Below are 21,359 nucleotides of genomic sequence, written 5' to 3'. Positions count from 1 at the left end.
AACAGAGAATTTAGATCCAACTTGGCTGGAGTTAGTGATCTGAGATTCTCTGTAGTCACAGTGTGACGTAATCTTCAAATAATAGCTGAGTTTGTTGTTCTAGCTTCTGCCACTGCTCCATGTTCTTTTTATGGTGGGGGGTCGACTCTATTGTTATTTGATCTCTCATGTAGGTTTACAGGCTGCCTATAGAATTTGTGGTGAGTCAATGGAGCTGTAGATGTGTGCCATATAGTTCTGCAGATGTGCTTTATGGTCTTTTTTGCATCGGGGTTCTTACACCCTTGCATGTTTCAGACGGCCAGGATCTGTCCGACGCCACAGTGCCCATTTGTGTCAGATGGCTTACTGTCATCCTCACACAGTGCACTGGAAATCCCTCTGGTGCAGACATCTTGGAGGGATTTCCTTTTGATATACCTTGGTTGCAGGATATCCCCAACCTGTAATGAAGATCGGCGCACCATGCGTGTCGAAGGCTCAATTGCTTTCATTTTCTTCTGTGTTCCAGGGCATAACTCAGCCCCCTGAGCACCGATTTCAACTTGGTAGGTACCGTTGGAAAGGGGAGAGTCTCCCCTTTTGAGGTTATCTTTCCATTGTAGAGCCCTGCTTTTGGATCGTCTAAGGGGGTGATCACCAAGCAGGAATCCACTCCACAAGACTTCCAGGGGAGAGGGAGTGGCCTCTTGGTCAAGGGCTTTTAATCCCCCTTAGATTTTTATATTATTTCAGTCTTTCTGCCCCCCCCGGGTGGCCGATGGGGCAATAGTCCTGATCTGCCACCCCAGGGGGGGCAGAAAGCCCACTAGCCACCAGGGACTATTTAGGAAAGGGAGGGGCTGCCTAGAATGGGCATGGCAATGTCCATATCCCACCCACACAAATAGCCACAGTTTTTCCTTCCCCCTGGATGCAGATGGGGGTTTTTACTGTGAGAGCATATTGTGGGTTGCTATGCCCCAGGAGGGGAGAAAGCCCCCTAGAAGCAAGGGATTTTTTTTAAAAGGGGGGAGAGGGCAGCCCGCCACGGGCATGGCCTTTCCCCCACCTCAAATAAATGGGGACACAGTCTTTCTGCCACCCTGAGGGGCAGATGGAGGCATTTACCACCAATCAGCCCCCCAGAGAGGCAGACAGACCACTAGACACAAGGGAATTAAAAAACTAGAGGGATGGAAGCTGCCGACCACCATGGGTATGGGTTATGCCCCATCCTAAGAAGGGGGCAATAGCCTTTCTGCCCATTACCCCTTCATATATTTCAGCACTTCCATCACAGAAAGGTGAGGAAAATGTGTTTTTTAGACAAATGTTGAGGATTGCAAGGGATTCTGGGTAACAAAACTTAGTGAGAGCCACACTTCACCCCATCCTAGATTCCCCTTGGTGTCTCATTTTAATAAATGTACAGGTTTGCTAGGTTTCCCTAGGTCCTGGATGAACTAGAGCCCAAAATCCACAGTCAGGCACATTGCAAAAAAAGGATCAGATTTTAGTGGAAAAATGTGCTGTGTCCATGTTGAGTTTTGGGCTGTTTCCAGTCATGAGTACTAGGCCTACTTACACAAGTGAGGTACCATTTTTATTGGGAGACTTAGGGGAATATAGAATAGTGGAAGAAGTGTTATTACCAATTGTTTTTCTCTGCATTTGCACCTTCCAAATGTAAGAGAGAGTGTAAGAAAGAAGTCATTTTGAGGAATGGCCTCTAATTCACATGCTAATATGGGTACCCCAAATTCATTGATGTGTAAAGAAACACTTTTTCTGAACTCCATATCCTGTTCCTTTATGCCTATTTTTCACTCTTCATATTACTGCGTACCCAGTACATAATGGAAAACCTTTGCAAGGTGCAGCTCAGTTATTGGTTCTGTGTACCTAGTGTTGTTGGTAAACCTACAATCCCTATATATCCCCGCAACCAGAAGGGTCCAGCGAATGCACCAGTATATTGCTTTCAAAAATCTGCCACAGTTAGAAGAAGTTGTTTTTTCAACTCAATTTAATCTTTTATTTTACATTTCAACTGTTCTACAGGAAAACTTGAAGGATCTATACAAATGACTCCTTACTGAATTCAGAATATTATCTCTCTTTTAGAAATGGACAGCTTTCCAGGATCCACCATTGCTTTCACACCCATTTCTACCACTAACTGGAAGGAGGTTGAAAGCACAAAAAATAGGAAAAATAATCTCTGTCCTAGTAAAATGCCACAACTGTGTTGAAAAAATGGTTTTATCATTCAAGTCTGCCTGTTCCTGAAAGCTGGTAAAGATGGTGATTTTAGCACCACAAACTCTTTGTCGATGTTATTTGCAGGGGAGAAAAAAACAGGCACTTTCTTTTGCAGCACTTTTTCCCATTATTCCCCAAAAACCCACATTTTAGCTGTGTTTTGGCTAATTTCTCAGTCCCCTTCAGGGAAATCCACAAACCTTGGGTACCTTTAGAATCCCTAGGATGTTGGGGAAAAAGGACATACATTTGGCATGAATACCTTATGTGGACAAAATGTTATGAGGGCTAAGCGATAACTAGCCCAAATACCGAAAAAATACAGCTTAGCACCTGGGGGGGATTGGGAAGGCCTAGCAGTGAAAGGGTTAAACTTTTAGATAGATTTGCATCTTTAACTCTGTAGAAGAAAGTGATAGAAATTCTGTTATGAAATACCTCACATGTGGAAAGATTGAGTGACAATGGCGGTCATTACAACATTGGCGGTAAAAGGCGCTTACCGCCGTGCAGAAGACCGCCAACACACCGCTGCGGCCGCGGAATTCCGCCACAGCTATTATGACCCACATCTCTGAATCCGCCAAAAGTCAGACACCCACACAAGTCCGCCACACCAAAGGTCAGTGATAAACTGGCGAAAACAAAACCTCCACCGTCACGCCAACAGAAATACGCCCACACTATCACGACACACTAATCCATGCGGCGGTCTTTCAACCGCGGTATTCCATTGGCTACACACCGCCGCGCTCAAAATACACACACTCTTACAAAACACAGCCACATTGGACAATTCTAAATACACACACCTGATACACATACACACACCACTCCCACACACCCATTACGATATAAAACACACACCCACATCACCCACAAACCCCCACGACAAAAAATTCCGAAAGAAGGCCAGAGAGAGACACCACCAGCAAAAACAACAGCATCCACAGGCACACAACACCATCACCCACGCAACTTCCACGCACCTCACACAACACACCACTACATATCACCACACTTATCACCACACACTTCAGCCCACACATCACCTACACCACCCCATGGCACGGCAAAGACACCCCAGGTTCTCGGAGGAGGAGCTCAGGGTTATGGTGGAGGAAATCGTCCGGGTAGAGCCACAGCTATTCGGATCACAGGTGCAGCACACCTCCATAGCTAGGAAGATGGAGCTATGGCGAAGAATAGTGGACAGGGTCAACGCAGTGGGACAGCACCCAAGAAATCAGGAAGACATCAGGAAGAGGTGGAACGACCTACGGGGTAAGGTGCGTTCCATGGTCTCAAGACACCACCTGGCGGTTCAGCGGACTGGTGGCAGACCCCCACCTCCTCCCCCACAACTAACAACATGGGAGGAGCAGGTCTTGGCGATTCTGGATCCTGAGGGCCTCGCAGGAGTAGGTGCAGGAATGGACTCTGGTAAGTCAAAGCTTTACTATTACATCCCCCACCCTACCTGCATGCTATCACATACCCCCACCCTCACCCTCACCACCCCAACTCCTCACAAATGTCCCAGCATCACAAACCACACATCCCAACACCAAGCCCTGCATGCAACAACAAAGCATGGACACCCATCATCAAAGCATGTCCACTACACATACCCACACACACCCCTAAACCATCATCACACAAGCTCCCACACAGGAATGCTAGCACTGGGGTACACGGTCACCCACCCATTGCACACCATTACACACACAGATTTAATAAACATCCTTTTATACCCCTGCAGGATCCCTTCCCAACGTCACCGGACAGGAGGGTCCACACATGTCCACACCACCAACATAAGAGGCCCACAGTGATGACAGCAACTCTGTCAAACTGGGTCTAGATGACCAGCCCAGACCACCGGAGACCTCTGGACAGTCTGTTCCCCTCACACAGGCACAGGCCACCACAGACCTTCCCCCCTCTGGAAACACCAGCACAGCATCCACCCAACGGGCCCATACCTCCGTCTCCAGGACATGTCAATCAGCTGTGTGTCCACCACTACAGAGAACCCAGGATAACCCACCACCCAACAACAACAGGGCCCTTGGGGCAGTGGGCACACGGTCCAGGGGCAGAGGCACTGGAACACAGGGGAACTGGGAGGGCTGCCGTGCGACAGGGGGCGGACAGGCCCAGGGAACCCACTCTCCACGAGGCCCTCTCCTCCATCATGGGAGCCTACCACCACTCCCAGGAGACGATGGCAACGGTACTGGCCAAGATTCAGGAGACCCAGCGCATGCAGGAGGAACAGTATATGGGCTTCAGGGAGGAACTCAGAACCATCAGCTCCACCCTGGGCACCATCATAGGGGTGCTGAAGGAACTACTCAACACCAGGAAGGACACTGTGGCACTACAAGGGGCCCCTGACACTAGCATGGACGATGAACTGCCCACCACCTCCGCCGGCGCTAGTGGACAGGACGCCCTGCCACAGGACCACCACACCAGCACCCCACCCCCTGCAGAGGGAGAACCACCCCGCAAACGGTCCCTGAGATCCAGGAACAAGACAGAGAACGATGCCAAGACCCCCGCCAAGAAATGAGACCACCCTGATTGTCATCATACTGTCCCACTTTGTCACCCTGTCCGTAATTAAACTGCCCCAGCTCCACTTCCTATGCCCATACGGGCAATGCACCTGTCAGACTAATAGACTGGACACTGCCATGGATACTCCTCCACCATCACCACTCACCATTTCACTACCCCCTCCAATTTTGAGCATTTAAATAAACACACCTAAAGCACAAAATGATCTGGACTCTTGTCTGTGATTTCGAAATAGTGTATTAGCAATTACAGTGACAAAATGTTTTTTAAATAGTAATGTCAACATACCTATGTCACACAGCTCTAGTCCATGAGGAATCTAAGCAGATGTCACACAGTGGGACCCACATCTGTGAAACCGTAAGGGAAAGTGACAACTCAGTGACCATACACTGGGTGAAAACGACAGACAGGAGAGAGGTAGCAGTGTTAAAGCACATGTACTAGGCAGGATTGTATTCTTACCTGTGTTTTCACTGGAAATATTGCTGGATCACTGAGTCCCTGTTGTGCATGTCTTCTTCCTCTGCTTCCTCCTCATCACTGTCCACAGGCTCCACAGCTGCAACAACACCGCCATCTGGACCATCCTCCTATAGAAAAGGCACCTGGCGTCGCAAAGCCAAGTTGTGAAGCATACAGCAGGCCACGATGATCTGGCACACCTTCTTTGGTGAGTAGAATAGGGATCCACCTGTCTTATAGAGGCACCTGAACCTGGCCTTCAGGAGGCCGAAGGTCCGCTCGATCACCCTCCTAGTTCACCCATGGGCCTCATTGTAGTGTTCCTCTGCCCTGGTCCTGGGATTCCTCACTGGGGTCAGTAGCCATGACAAGTTGGGGTAACCAGAGACACCTGCAAATGGTGAGGGGCAACTGTTAGACACACACTAACCTGGAGGGATAACCCCAGACCCAGACAACCATTCTCACTGACTTGCTTCCAGGTGCTCACCTATTAGCCACACACAGTGCCTCTGGAGTTGACCCATCACATAAGGGATGCTGCTATTCCGCAGGATGTAGGCGTCATGCACTGAGCCAGGGAACATGGCATTCACATGGGAGATGTACTGGTCTGCCAAACATACCATCTGTACGTTCATAGAATGATAACTCTTCCGGTTTCTGTACACCTGTTCACTCCTGTGGGAGGGGACCAAAGCCACATGGGTACCATCAATGGCACCTATGATGTTGGGGATATGTCCCTGGGCATAGAATTCACCTTTCACTGTAGGCAAATCCTCCACCTGAGGGAAAACGATGTAGCTCTGCATGTGTTTCAGAAGGGCAGACAACACTCTAGACAATACGTTGGAAAACATAGGCTGGGACATCCCTGATGCCATGGCCACAGTTGTTTGGAAAGAGCCACTTGCAAGGAAATGGAGTACTGACAGCACCTGCACTTGAGGGGGGATTCCTGTGGGATGGCGGATTGCTGACATCAGGTCTGGCTCCAACTGGGTACACAGTACCTGGATTGTGGCACAGTCAAGCCTGTCGGCGATTATCAAATGTCGCTCCTCCATTGTCGACAGGTCCACCAACGGTCGGTACACCGGAGGATGCCACCATCTCCTCACATGTCCGGGCGGACGGTGCCTATGAAGGACAACAGCAAGCACAGAGTCAAACAACTCAGAGGTACGTACCCACAGTTTACCCAGAACACCAATCATACACAAAAGGTGGCCTGTATGTGTGTTGAGACTAGGCCTAGGTATGTGTGACGCAGTTGAAAATGAAGCCATGTGGGCCCCTGAAATGGCTGCTGCCTGACCTGTAAAGTGGGACAATGGGATGTGAGGTAACTGCGCTGGTGCTGTACACCGTCGCGGTAGGCGGTCTAAGACCGCGGCGCAATGCTGCATTGTTTAACATTGGACCCTATGGGTCCCAGGAGCCAATGACGATGTACGCCTGTGGTGACGGTACGCACCGCCGCGGACGTGACCTCCATTTTCTATCTGTTCAATCACTCGATACCTGATCTTCGACAGGAGAGGACCTACACTGCAAGTGCTGCTGTGACCTCGGTCTGGAAGAGACAATGGCTTGTGCGTCTGGGGAAAGGGCCCCTGCCTTCACATCGGAGGAGTTGGAGAAGCTTGTGGATGGGGTCCTCCCCCAGTACACGCTACTCTACAGTCCTCCAGACAAACAGGTAAGTACACAGGGAGCATGTTGTATGGGCTATGCCTGTGTGGAGAGGGCTGGATGTAAGAAGGAAGGGGGCAGAGTGCTGCGTGCATGAAAGAAAGTGAATGCATGTGCCACATGGCAAGGGTAGGGATGGGGGCCAATCACTTTGACGGTGCAGTTGGTAATGACTTCTCTTCTTCCCCAGTACATTTCATGTAGGTCAGCACCCACCAGAAGAAAGAAATTTGGCTTGCCATCGCCAAGGACGTCTGGACCCTGGGGGTCTACCACAGACGGAGCACCCACTGCCGTAAAAGATGGGAGGACATTCGCAGCTGGAGCAAGAAGACGGCGGAGGCTCAGCTGGGGATGGCCTCCCAATGTGGGAGGGGTGCCCGTCGCACCATGACCCACCGATGTTCAGGATCCTGGCGGTGGCCTATCCGGAGTTTTGATGGGCGCTTGATTGCATCAAAGCAGACACAAGGGGGTGAGTACACTCTCATTCTGCTGACTTTGCGCGCAGTGGAGTTGTCTGGGTGGGGGAGGAGGGCTGTGGGTTTCCCTAGGCCAGGGCGAGTTCCATAGGAAAGGCCCCTCCGTAAGGCAGGCCATGTGGCACCCCAGCCCACCTCTGTAGAGTGCCAAGTACAGCTATTCATGCCCCTGTGTCATCTATGTGTGAAGATGTCGTCCATAGCCTTGTAGGCCATTTCCCAGGAATTGAACAGTGGAGCCCAAGAGCGCAGCGTAGTGCAGGGGGCTTCTGTGTCTGTCTTGTCTGCCAACTGTAGCGGTAATCCATGCACTCAACATGTCTTTCTTCTGTCGTCCCCCCCCTTTTTGTGGTCTCCCTGTTCTTGTGTGCATTTGCATCATCAGGCGGAGGAGCAGTGGCACAGGAGCACGAGGGAGCTGCATCACACATGGCCCTGGAGGGCGAGACTACGGACTCGGAATTCACCAGTGGGACGGAGGGCGAGGGGAGCTTCACGGCGGGGACAGGAGCTGACACCAGCGACACGGACTCATCCTCTGATGGGAGCTCCCTTCTGGTGGCGGCAACATCTGTGCCCCCGCATCTACAGGTACAGCCGCCACCCCCCCTACCAGCGCCGCCCTCCCAACAGCCCCTCAGCCTTCGCCCCGTGCCCGCTCACCCAGGAGGGTGGGCATCACCTTCGCCCCAGGAACCTCAGGCCCTGCCCCAGTCACCCCTGCTGCTCTCAGTGAGGCGGCCATTGACCTCCTCAGGTCCCTCACTGTTGGGCAGTCTACCATTTTGAATGCCATCAAGGGTGTAGAAAGGCAGTTGCAACAAACTAATGCATTCCTGGAGGGCATTCATTCTGGTCAGGCGGCCCTTCACCGAGCTTTTCAAACTCTGGCTTCAGCACTGATGGCAGCCATTGTCCCCGTCTCTAGCCTCCCCCCTCCAACTTCCTCCACCCAGACCCAATCCCCTGTACCTCTGCCTATCCCAAGCACACCATCAGACCAGCCTGCACACACGTCAACACACAAGGGAAGCTCAGGCAAACATAAGCACCACACATCCCACAGGCACTCACGCAAGCAACACACACATGCAGACACACCAACATCCACTGCCTCCACTGTGTCCCCCTCCTCGTCATCTCCCTCCTCCCTCCCAGTCTCATCTACACTCGCACCTGTATGCACTACCTCTACAGCCACTACGTCCCTCACCAGCACACCCACCAGCACACCCCGCTCACGTGCAGTCACCACCCCCACTACCATTCACACGTCCCCTGTGTCCTCTCCCAGTGTGTCTGTGACACCCCCTCCCAAGATACGCAAACGCAGGCACACACCCACCCAACAGCCATCCACCTCACGACAGCCTCCAGCACATGCACCTGCACCCAAAGTCACCAAACGTACACCTCCTACTACCACCATCTCTTCCTCCACTCCCAAACCCCCTCCAGCTACCCGTCCCAGTGTGTCCCTAAAACTTTTCCTGTCCAGCCTTGACCTTTTTCCCACACCTCCCCCACCCTGTCCATCTCATAGGTCCCAAAGTAGCACCTCAGCCACAACATCTCCGCGACCAGTGGTGCCTGTAGTCACCGGTATGTGGAGTGCACCGGCCACCAGGACAGCCAGTGTGGCACGGAGCCACAGCACAGACAGTCCCCAACCTGTGAAGCATCAGAAGTTGGCCAGTGCCCGGCGGGAGAGGGGGAAGACTCCAGCCACCAAAGCCGCTCCCAGGGGTCCCGTTGGGAGTGTGGAGTCAGCTGTGACACCTTCCAAGGTGGGGAAGGGCCACAAGAAACTCGGCAAGTCTGGGAAGAGCTGCACGACGGAGAAGACCGCCATCATCCCCACTGCCCAGGAGGCCATCGCCAGCCCCAGCCCAGCTGCCCAGGAGGCCACCGCCAGCCCCAGCCCAGCTGCCCAGGAGGCCACCGCCAGCCCCAGCACAGCTGCCCAGGAGGCCACCGCCAGCCCCAGCACAGCTGCCCAGGAGGCCACCGCCAGCCCCAGCCCAGCTGCCCAGGAGGCCACTGCCAGCCCCAGCATAGCTGCCCAGGAGGCCACCGCCAGCCCCAGCACAGCTGCCCAGGAGGCCACCGCCAGCCCCAGCCCAGCTGCCCAGGAGGCCACCGCCAGCCCCAGCCCAGCTGCCCAGGAGCCACCGCCAGCCCCAGCACAGCTGCCCAGGAGGCCACTGCCAGCAGCAGCCCCGCTGATCCATGAAGGACCGCCAGCACCAGCCCCGCTGGGCCATGAAGGACCGCCAGCACAAGCCCCGCTGAACAGGGCACCGCCAACTCAAGCACCGCTGAACAGGGCACCGCCAACTCAAGCACCGCTGAACAGGGCACCGCCAACTCAAGCACCGCTGAACAGGGCACCGCCAAATCAAGCACTGCTGAACAGGGCACCGCCAACTCAAGCACCGCTGAACAGGGCACCGCCAACTCAAGCACCGCTGAACAGGGCACCGCCAACTCAAGCACCGCTGAACAGGGCACCGCCAAATCAAGCACCGCTGAACAGAGCACCGCCAACTCAAGCACCGCTGAACAGGGCACCGCCAACTCAAGCACCGCTGAACAGGGCACCGCCAAATCAAGCACCGCTAGCCCATGAGCCCATGACGCAACTGGGTCCGTCACGGGGTGAGTGATGCACACTGGGCACCAGTCCCCCTCCAGAACCAGTGGACACATCCATCCACTACCTCTGTCCTTCACAGGATGAAACACTCTGGGCACCAGTCCCCCTCCAGAACCAGTGGAGACATCCATCCACTACCTCTGTCCTTCACAGGATGAAGCACTCTGGGCACCATGCCCCCTCCAGAACCAGAGGAGACTGTTATCCACTTGAGAGACTGTGGCTTTGCACTCCCCAGGATATGGCAGTGGGCAACCCTCCCACCCACTGTATAGATTTGAGAGACTGTGGCTTTGCACTCCCCAGGATATGGCTTGGGCAACCCACCCACTGTATAGACTTGAGAGACTGTGGCTTTGCACTCTCCAGAACTGAACACTGGGCAAACCACCCACTGTAGAGACTTAAGAGACTGTGGCTTTGTACTCCCCAGAATTGAACAGTTGGCAAACCACCCACTGTAGAGACTTGAGAGACTGTGGCTTTGCACTCCCCAGGATTGAACAGTGGGCAACCCACCCACTGTAGAGACTTGAGAGACTGTGGCTTTGCACTCCCCAGAATTGAACAGTGGGCAACCCACCCACTGTAGAGACTTGAGAGACCATGCCTGGTATATATTTTGTTAATGGTGTATATATATATTTCTGCCTACTTGTTTGTAATATATTCCGATGGTTACACTCATTTTCTTTGGTCTTTGCATTCTTCCGGGGGGCTTTGGGGGGTGTAACTGTGATGTATTGATATGCATTAGTGTGTGTGTTGTAGTGGGTGGGGGTGTTGCGTGTGTGTGTCCCTGTTTTTTCCCTCCCCCCTCCTCTGTGTCGTAGGTGCAGTACTCACCGTGGTCTTCGCCGCCGGCGTACGTACTCCTGGTAGAGGAGCAGGAAGACTATCGCAGGTAGGATTTGGAGTTCCGGTTCCATGGTGTCCTCGTTCCTCGTGGAGTGTGTAGAGGTGAGCGTTTTACCTTCGAAATTCCTGTTTCCGTCGTGTTTTTATCCACGGGGTATCCGCCCCGGAAAAGGTGGCGGATTGGCCTGTCATAATAGTGTGGGCGGTACATTGTCTTCCGCCTGTCTGTTGGCGGTGAACGCCAAGCTGTTTGTTTGTACCGCCGTGGCGGTCGGAGTGTTAAAGTGGCTGTCTTTGTTGGCGGTTCCGCCACGGTCGTAATTGCTATTTTTTTACCGCCAGCCTGTTGGCAGTCTTACCGCCGCTTTAACACCGTCCGCCAGGGTTGTAATGACCATTGTGTTTGAAATAAACATAAAAAGACTTTACTACTTTTTGGACCATGCAGATGGGAATAAAACATGTATTGCTTATCCGCAGGGCAAAACAGTCGCCAAGGGTCCTGGAGGGCATGATCACTAAGGAGATCTTGCAGAGCCATTCTATCTTTAGTCCGTCCTGGTTACCGGAGACCTGTATGCTCCAGGATTAGGTCTGAGCAATATCCAGTCTTTTCCTGCAATGGGCCTAGTTTGCATTAAGTCTACAAATAACCTAATCAGTTTAGAGAGGTTAATTTGGTTCCATTAAGGGCATAAATGCTTTCAGTGATAATTTGGGAGATTGTATACAGATTTTAGTAAGAACTTAGACTTCTTCCGGATCGATCCTAGTTCTGTTGGCTTGAGTTGTTAATTGTTTGTGAAGCAGGATTGCAGTGCCTCTTTCTCTATATGGTGGTCTATATACATATATATTTAGAGTTTCTAAGAATTGTTCCCTAGTAGTGGGATCATTGAATTCTTTAATGTGGCCATATAAAGTATTGATCTTTGTTTCGGGATGTAGCATGCCACATCTAATTTTTTGTGTTTCAGCAGAGGTCGTAATGCCAGGAATTTTTTGCAAGTGATATTGATTTTATGAGAGGGTGTTAAAGTGTTAAACCTGGCAACACTGGTTAGGTTCTGCCTAACTTTGTGCCTCCTGACCTCCTGTTTTACTGACCTCCTTTTTGCTGGCTTTAGGATTCTGGGCACTTTACCACTGCTAGTCAGTGCTAAAGTGCCTGTCCTCTTTTCCTAAAACATGATAACATTCACATATCCCCAATTGGCATATTTAATTTACTTGTACGTCCCTAGTAAAGTACACTACATGTGTCCAGGACCTGTAATTAAATGCTACTGGTGGGCCTGCAGCACTGATTGTGCCACCCATCTCAGTAGCCCTTTCAACATGGCTCAGGCCTGCCATTGCAGAAAATGTTGGTGCAGTACGAAACTACCTGTCGACGTGGCACATTAACCCTCTTTACAGGCCTAAATCTTCCTTTTCAATACATATTAGTCACCCCTAATGCAGCTCCTGGACAGCCTAAAGGGCAGGGTGTAGTGTATTTAAAAAGAAGGACATGTACTCTTAAGGTTTACATGTCCAGGTGGTGAAATTAGTTTTTCACTACTGCAAGGCTTATCTCTCCCAAAGGACAACATTGAGATTACCTTAGTACATGTTATAAGTGTAACTCCCAGTTGGGAAGGGATTGGACCCCCAAGTTTGGTGTCTCTGGAATCATAATTCAAAATCACAACTTATGGTGAAGACAGATTTAAAATTGTAATTCTGAAAATGTAATTTTTAGAAAGTTGGCATTTCCTTACTTTAAAACATCTAGGGCCAGATATGTCATGCATTTTTGGGGTTGCAAATGGCCCTATCGGAGTATGAGACTCCTGGAGTTTCTACATTCATATAGCGATTACCTAATTGCGATTCGCACAGGTAATCTCTATTCAGAAAAATGATACATCTGGCCCCTAGTGCCTTCTGCCTGTCTGTGAAAGCATGTCAATGTGGGTGACAGATGGGCTCTTGTGCATTCCCTCCAGATAGCCAGACACAATGGGAGCTTAGGTGTGACTGAGTGGATACCTGCATGTTTATGCCCCATCCTGGACAGGATGGGAGGTAGAAGCTGACACTTACACCTGAATGGGATGTGTCCCGAGCCCTCTCAAAGGGCTGCATAACCCCCTGAAGTGAGTATGGAGCTAGGGCAGGAAGGGCAGGGACTGTGTGCACTTCAACTGTCTCACTTGGACGACTCCCCCACTTCAAAGGCAACATTGTGTATAAGAACTGGACTTCTGACCCTACCAATTCAGTACACTTCTGGATCTGAGGGCATTCTCCCAGGAAGAAGAACTGCTGTGCTGTTGAAGGGATTATAACTACTCTGCTGGACTCTGCTGAACTTTGCTGTACTCCTGCTCAGCTGTGCCTGCTGCCAGCTGCACTCCTTGCCCAGAGTGAGAAGGACTGGACCTGTGTTACTACATCCCCAAAACTGGAATGACTCCAAGGACTTGCTGGCGTGCCTCCTGTTCTTAAATCTCTGGGACATCAAAGACTTTTCTCACACCTGCTAGAGCCTCTGGACTCTGCTAACTGTGATTCCTTTCCTGCCAAGTGGTGGTAATCCAGTCCTAACCCCTTGGAAGTGGGTTCTGCAGCTGTGTCTACAAAAAAAACATGCCTTTTCATCACTGCACCGATCAGAACTGCTGCTTCTCTCCTCAATGCCGACGCATCATCACTGCCACTAATGATGAGGACATCACAGCTCTGGCTGCGCAGCTAGGAATCAACGCATTGCCCTCAGCATGACGCATCACCTTTGCATCACCAGCTAAGTGGTTTAACAACACATCACCTTCAACACCAAGAGTTCGCCGATGATGCATCCCCGACCCGCCGATTAGAACCGATGTATTGCCTGTGCATCGGCCCCCATGCTCCTCACATCAGGACTTCAACGTCAATGCATTTTCTATCCCAAAGGTACTTTTTCAGCTTGACAAAGCTGGGCCCCACATCCGGCCTTTAATATTTTTGCAGTTGGCTTGACTTTTCTGGTTTGACCCGGTCTAGCCGACCAGATAGTCTTAGTTGGTGCTTTAAGCTTCTAAGCACTATATTGACAGATATTCTTAAAAAATTCGTACCTTGACTTCTATTTTTACGATTATTGTCATTTTGGATTTTTTTTTTTCATTATATTAAGATCTATTTTTCTAACCCAGTGTGGATTATTTTTGTGTGGCGTTTTCACTATTTTACTGTTTTAAGTGTAAATATTTTACACATTGCCTGCTACGTTGTCTGCCTGCTCTGTGACAAGAAACCAAAAGGTGAGTGTGTGGTTGCGTCGTTCAGGGGGTTGATTGAAGGGTCTGGCAGCAGGCCAGGCCCTGTAGCCAACCCCAATGCATTGCAGCACAAGGTTGAGTGAGCATAAGGGGCTGGCTGCAGAGCCTGCCCGGAGGCTGCGCATGGTCAAATACCATGCGTGGAGGTGGTTGGATTAATGTATAGGAATGAAAATTATTTTACGTTAAAAAAACATAGAAATTCACTGAAAATAAAGGTTACAGGAAGGTTATAGTTAGTAAATAGAATTTAAAAAAGCATAGAAATTCACTCAAAAAACAAACCTTACAGGGACGGTACTTAGGCTCTCATTTTACACGTACAAAACCATAGAAATTCCCCTGTTAGAGTTATCACAAGTTACTATAACGCGTGCCCCCTAACTATAACTCGCGCCCTCCCCATGCACTGCTAATTACCCCACACATTACGGCACTCAGGACATCTTTAATAACATCATTCAAATATCAATGTAATATTTGTAGTAACATTTTTGATGAATAAAATACTTATTTATGGGGCGCGAGTTATAGTTACCTTAGGGCCTGAGTTATAGTTAGTTGAGATCATTCTAACTGTAACAGGTGAATTTCTATGGTTTTGTACATTTATAATGTGAGCCTGTGTGACCCTTCCCTGGACTAAACAAACAAACATGTGGGTTGCCTTGTTGACCCCCTGGGCCCCCGGGCCAAATACAAAATTAAACCAGGGAGAAAGCTGAACTACCCCCCTCCCGGGTGTATATTGCCCCGAGGAACACCACTTCTCTGGGGCCATTAATGGCCCTGAGGACTGGCACCCTCTAGGATATCTCCAGAGCTGTCCACCCTCAGGAGAAAGCTGTTTGATTTAGCTTGGCGGGAGCTGTGACAGCTCCTGCCAAGCAAGAGCAAGCACTAACTCTGCTCCCAACGAGCTGTCAAACTATCCCGCTTGCTGGGAACAGCATTTTCCTCTGTTTCCCGCTATCATGCAGGCAGGAAAACAGACGAAAGATTGTTCTCACACGCGGGGAGCTGCATGTTTAGCAGCTCCCTGTGTGCGGGAGGAATGCCAGCTCCTTAGGAGGTGGAGAGCTGGCTAGGACCACTGGGTCCTTGAGGCTCCCCCCATGGTCCTCATAGTTGCACACTGGGTGCCCTGGGTGGGCCCAGGATAACCATGTAGACGTGGCTGGATGGACCCCCTCCATGTTTGAAAAAAGTTACTGGCCCTGGGGAAGTGGTAATCTCAGGGGCCCAGAGGTCTGCATGGCCCACTTCAATAAATTTCTATTTAGCCCAAGGCAGGTGGTGGTCCCGAGGCATTTTCAATCCCCAGGAGGGGTTCCACACAACCACCCTCTATATTATTAATAAAGTCCTGGGGAGGTGGTGGTCCGCGGGGCTCATACCAGGCCAATGGAGGGGTGTCCATGTAGCCCCCTACAAGATTTAAAAAAGCCCCAGCCAGGGAGTTGGTAATCCCTGGAGCTCAATAGAGCCCTAGGAGGGGGGGTAGCCCATCCGTCAAACCCTGCTGGGCATGGCCAAAGGCTGTCTCTGACCCATGGTTGGGTACTTATAGCAGGTAGGCTGCAGGTCCTGGCAACAGGCCAGGCCCTTTGTCCAACTCTCTGCCACGCAGTGCCAAAGGCCGTAATTGATGTGTGGTTAGGTGCTTCCAGGGGAAGGACACAAGGCCTGGTCAAAGGCCAGCCATTGGGCAAACCCCTATGCATGGGGTAGGGTGTCTATAGGTGCTTGTCCGCAGGGCCTGGCAACAGGGCGTACACAGCAGGAGTTGGATTAACATAATTAAAATTACTTAATATTTTTATTTTTAAATGAAATTCACTGAAATAATCCGTTACAGGGATGTTATAGTTATGAAATAGAATTTAAAAGCCATAGAAATTCACTGAAAAAACAAAGGTCACAGGGACGTTATAGTTAGGCTCACATTCCAAACATACAAAACCATTGAAATTCAGCAGTTATAGTTATAGTTATTTCAAGTAACTGTGATGCATGCCTGAAGGTAACTATACCTTGTGCCCCCACCATGCCCAAGTTTCTCATCACTAATTTTATTGCAAATGTTGCAGTGATAATGTCAATGATGCAATGGAAGATGTCATGACTGAATCCCAGTATGTTTTCTTACCCAGAATATCCTGTGAATTTCAAAGTATAGTTCAAAGAAAACTGTTTTACCTATATTTATGTGAAAGAAAACCTGGGCATTTTAGCCAATGCTCAAAGTCTTTCTACTCTGCTTTCCCATTCTAGCCCCAGTTGAAACACTGCTTCCCATGTGTAGGTAAACCTAATACACATCACAAGAACAGACCACATCTGTAACCGTGTGAAGACCTCATTGACACCACATTAACTCAAGTGGGGTACTGTTTTTATTACAAGAATTAGTGGAGGAATGCTGGTTGGTAAGAATTTTGTGAATTTGAATTCTCACAAAATATGGAACTGAACCTTCCAGAAATGTGATGCAAACCCATGATTTTACCAGAAGTTGGATATTTGCACAGCATTCTGAGTAAGAAAACATACTGGCATCCATGCACGTCACACTACCCTGGACTCCCCTTGGTGCGTACATTTCATAAACGTACAGGACTGGTAGCTTTCTTTGGTTGTCGGCCGAGTCAGGGCCCAAATGCCACAATACCTCAATGAATGAATTTGAAAAGAAAAACCTTGATGTTCCTTAGTGCAGTCTGCTGCCTGTTGTGGGTGATAGGCTCTAGCGCACAGTGGAGTAAAGATTTATTGGGAGAGGTTTTGAAACATAGAAAGGCAGAACATTTGTTATTATTATTTGGATTTCTCCTCAATTTTGGATTCTAAATGTTAACCTCTGTGCAAGAGAGAACACATTTTGCAAAAGGTCTCTGAATCACATTATAGCATTGGCAACCACAAATTAAGAGTTGCATAAATAACCATTATTCTTAAACTCATGATCTTGGGCACATTTCAAAGATTCATAGGATTTCTTAATACCAATATTTTATTTAACCATATAAATTGATGCATGGTCAGTACAGTATGAGAAATAATTATAAGCTGCATCTTAGCTTATGGCTCAGAAAACAGTGTTTTTGGGCAACTAACAAACACATCCTAAGGACCAGAGGAGTCTGAAATACATAGCAATATCAATTTTGAAAACTGGATATATGGTGCAAACATTTACAGGTGAAAACTTTGCCTGATATTGTTATATTATGACACTAATTTTCATTGTTTTTTTGTTTTCAATTATTAGTTTATGTGGCAACGTCTTGAGAAATGTACACAAATCGCCTCCTGCTGAATTCTGAATGATGTCTACTTTTCAGAAAAGTACAGCTTTCCAAGGGCCCTATAGATTTTACACCTGATTCCACCACAAAATGCAAAGAGGAAGAACCAAGTTAATAAGAAACAAATGCCTATTGCTCAGAAAATTGCAAAAACTGTGGTTATTTTCTTTTGCCTGCTCCTAAAACCTGGGAAGAAGTTGATCTACACACAGCAAATCTTTTCTTGATGTCATTCTGAGGGTAAAAAAGCATACTGTCTTGCATTTTTCAATTTTATTCCAAGAACAAAATTACGCTTTCAGGATATTTTGGGGATTTTCTCCACAATCACTCCTCAATACCTACGTAGCTTTAGAATACCCAATATATGTGACAAATGACATAATGTTGGACTGGATACATTTTGTAGCAAGACAATGATGAATGCTTAAGTTCAAACTGCCCAAATGTCAAAAAAGGATCAGCACTTAATGGGTTAATTGAAGTTAATGCACATTTTTTACCTTTCTGGTCTAGCTTGACAGAGCAGCTCTCATTCGACCTACAGTATAGCATTCAAGAATACCAGAAAGGGGCCTGGTTCCCACCTACACGTTGGTGCACAGGAGTACACATCCGATTGGAAAAAAGTTGAGTGCATCCACCAAAAAAATGCATCTCTTCCACCAACCTGTAAATACTTTGTTTGCTTATCCAGCAGCACTGTGGCTGCCCAGGCTTGAACTTTTTGGGGGCACAAACATGGCGCTGTGATGCTATTAAAATGCCTGAGATAATTTGATAGTTTGTTTTAATCTGCCAGCAGCTTACATGGGAAGAGGGCAGTCATGAGGAATGTATTGCAGATTCCACACCCTACACTTGCATATTAATGTTAGACTTTAGAGCGCAGCTTTGTGTTTTAGAACAGTATGGGATGTCCAGGGCTACACTAATAAACATGGATTATTAGGTGTGGCTTGAGAGTGCAGTTATCACCTGACTTTATGAATGCACCAAAAAAGATCTTTCAGAGAACTATTGAAAGGGGGGCTTAGGTACCACCTACATGCTGGTTCCCATGAGTACATTATTTGATTAATCCGAATTTGTGTAATTCAAATGAAAAGGCTGACTATCTTGCACTGTTTGCCTTGTGGCACAGCTTCTACTCATTACAGCAGGACCACAGTGGGGATGGTGCCAAACCAATGATCATGGTTATAGGACTGATATGTTCATAATGAAATGCTGTGACAAAGGCAATAGGCCTGATGTATTTCCTGTAAAAGTATGTTAAAGTCAATAGAAATATTACAGCCTACATTTAGGTATGTGTATTTTGGAATTACACAGATTACTATAATAGGTAAGGGATTGGATTTTGGTTACCCCATGTAACAGCTCATGTATTTAGAAGGCTTGCTCTGTTACAATGCTTGTAAGACCCTCTTGCGAGAGAGAGTATTTTTCTTACCCAATTCTAATACTGTATACCTAACGTAATAATTGTGTTTGTGATGGTTTCCTTGCAAAAACTCTTACACTTAAAACTGTAGGCCTGAGTTAGATGTGGTGACAAACTATAGACTTGTTTGGTGCACTGTTAGATGTTTATGGGTGGGTGTAACTAGAGTAATTCTCTCCAGCATAGTTATTTGTAATTGCCACAAAATTACTCATAATTATGTGTAATAATGTGAGGAGCAAACTCCACCATTTAGTGCTATTTTCTTAGTTCAAAATGCACCCTTGTGTCCACAATGGGCCAGAAGATGCATTGTGCACCAAGAACATAGCACTAAATGCTACAGGACATGATAGCAATAGTCAGCAGTCGCTCGCTCTCTCATAGTTTGTTGTTCCTGTCCTCCTGCTGTAGGATTTTGCTAAACCTGGGAGAGATTTAAATTATGCTGGAGGAATATGAGTAATTTCAGTAATTACATGATTATGCCAGCTTTAGTAATTAAGAGTAATTTAGGACAAAAATCCTACCGCAAGAGCATAGGAAGGAGTAATAATCTAAGAAAAGGCAGAATGCAGCACACAATAAATGAGGAACAAATGAGAAGAAATAATTATATTTATCCTTGTTACACCTCAACTGGGGAGGTGTGGCATTTTGACACATTTCCAGGTCTACCACTAATGATAAACCTAGGACTGCATGAAAAACCATGGGTGGATGCATGGGAACACCCACACTCTAACCTTGAAACGCCTGCCTGCTGTGTGGGTAACACAAGGCAGTAATTTGCGCTGCCTTGCGTTACTCTAGATTTATCAAGCCATGCAGGGCGATGCACGGTGGCCTTGCATGGGTGATAAATCTCATTTTAGGTTTTTCATTGCCCTGCGTATCTTTGCAGGGCGAAAGGGAGATGCAAAACCATTGATAAAGCTGCCACACATTTTCCACTATAATAATTCTTATTAGGCTCTAATATTAGGGATTTATATTGTTTTAAAAACTATGGCCCACATTTTAACTTTGGCAGTAAGTACTGCCTACCGCTGCTGCGATGGTCGCCACAATACTGCTGCCGCTGCTAACATCCGTCCACCATAATATGATCACAGCTGGATTTCCGCCACAAGAAGGGCGGAAATCTGGTTGTGGCCATGCTGGTTGACGGTGTTAAGGTGGCACTGCTGCCACCAGGAGCACCACACCTGCAGACTGCCGCCAGCCTTAATATGAGAAATAATACGGCCTGGTGGTGTTCTGCGGGCGCAGCTGGCGGGCCCTGCTGACAGTAGCAGCGCCCTGTCCCGTCCCCTGCCGCAAGACCCCCTGGATTCAGGTAAGTCAGGTTTCCGACAGGGGAGAGGGGTGGGAGGTGGGGAGTGTTGTGTGTTTGTGTGGGTGTGTGTGCATGAATGTGTGAGTGTTTGGGTGCACACGGATGAGTGTGTAGTGTTGCTTGCGTGCGTGCGTGTGTGCATGTGTGAGAATGCTTGTATGAATGCAAATGTGAATGTGTGTCTGCCTGTAAGGTTGAATGTGTGCATGGATGTGTGCGTGAATGAATGAGTGGAGTGTGCCTGCAAGTGTATGGGGGGGATTGAAAGGGGGGAGCGTAGATGGAGGTGGGGTGGGGGGTTGGGGTTGTCTGCAGAATGTTAGGGGGATGGGCCTCCTACCAGTGACAGGGAAGGAATTCCCTGTCACTGGTAGGGCCTATCGCCATGGTTTTCGTGGCATTAGCCCGGCGGCTGCTACCGCCATGGCGGTCAGTGTGGTACATTGGCGGGTTGGTTTCAGCCAACCCACCAATGTCATAATGTGGCAGGATGTACCTCCAGCTTGTTGGCAGTACTACCGCCACATTTCCACCGACTGCCAGGGTCATAATGACCCCTCTATATTCTGTACTTATTTGCAGTCTTAATATGGTACACCTGATGGTTGTGTTTGAGAAGGCTTATAACCAACACAGTAGGTCTGAGTTGGTTATGGTGAACAGCCAATGATAAAGGTTAGAAGCCTGATTGCTTATAATAAGAAGTTACAATAAAGGCAGGTGGCCTTACATATTGATTGTGAAAAACATAAGTTAAAGTCAGAAGGCTTTTAAGGGCAGATTGTTATTACTCTGTATTAAACCTTACAGACAGGTATTTTATTGTATGGTATCTCACAGAATACAGTACTAGGCAAGGGTCTTTGTGCAGGTTACCACTCTGACAAACCATGGGTATAGAAGTTGTGCAAAGTCAGAATCCTTGTTTGACCCTCCTAAGAGAAATAGTATTTCCCTTTACCAAC

The 21,359-nt window shown here is 48.5% G+C and overlaps 1 protein-coding gene across 5 annotated transcripts in view; it reads right to left on the bottom strand.

The window, feature by feature from the left end:
- FUT9 (fucosyltransferase 9) overlaps positions 1–21,359 on the bottom strand; it is a 666,331-nt gene that overhangs the window by 548,725 nt on the left and 96,247 nt on the right. The gene's annotated exons all lie outside the window — the stretch shown is intronic.

The sequence above is a fragment of the Pleurodeles waltl genome, chromosome 5 (assembly GCF_031143425.1).
Source record: "Pleurodeles waltl isolate 20211129_DDA chromosome 5, aPleWal1.hap1.20221129, whole genome shotgun sequence".
NCBI classification, from domain to species: Eukaryota; Metazoa; Chordata; class Amphibia; order Caudata; family Salamandridae; genus Pleurodeles; species Pleurodeles waltl.
The sequence above is the reverse complement of the archived record's forward strand: the minus strand, read 5'-3'. Positions and strand labels throughout refer to the sequence as shown.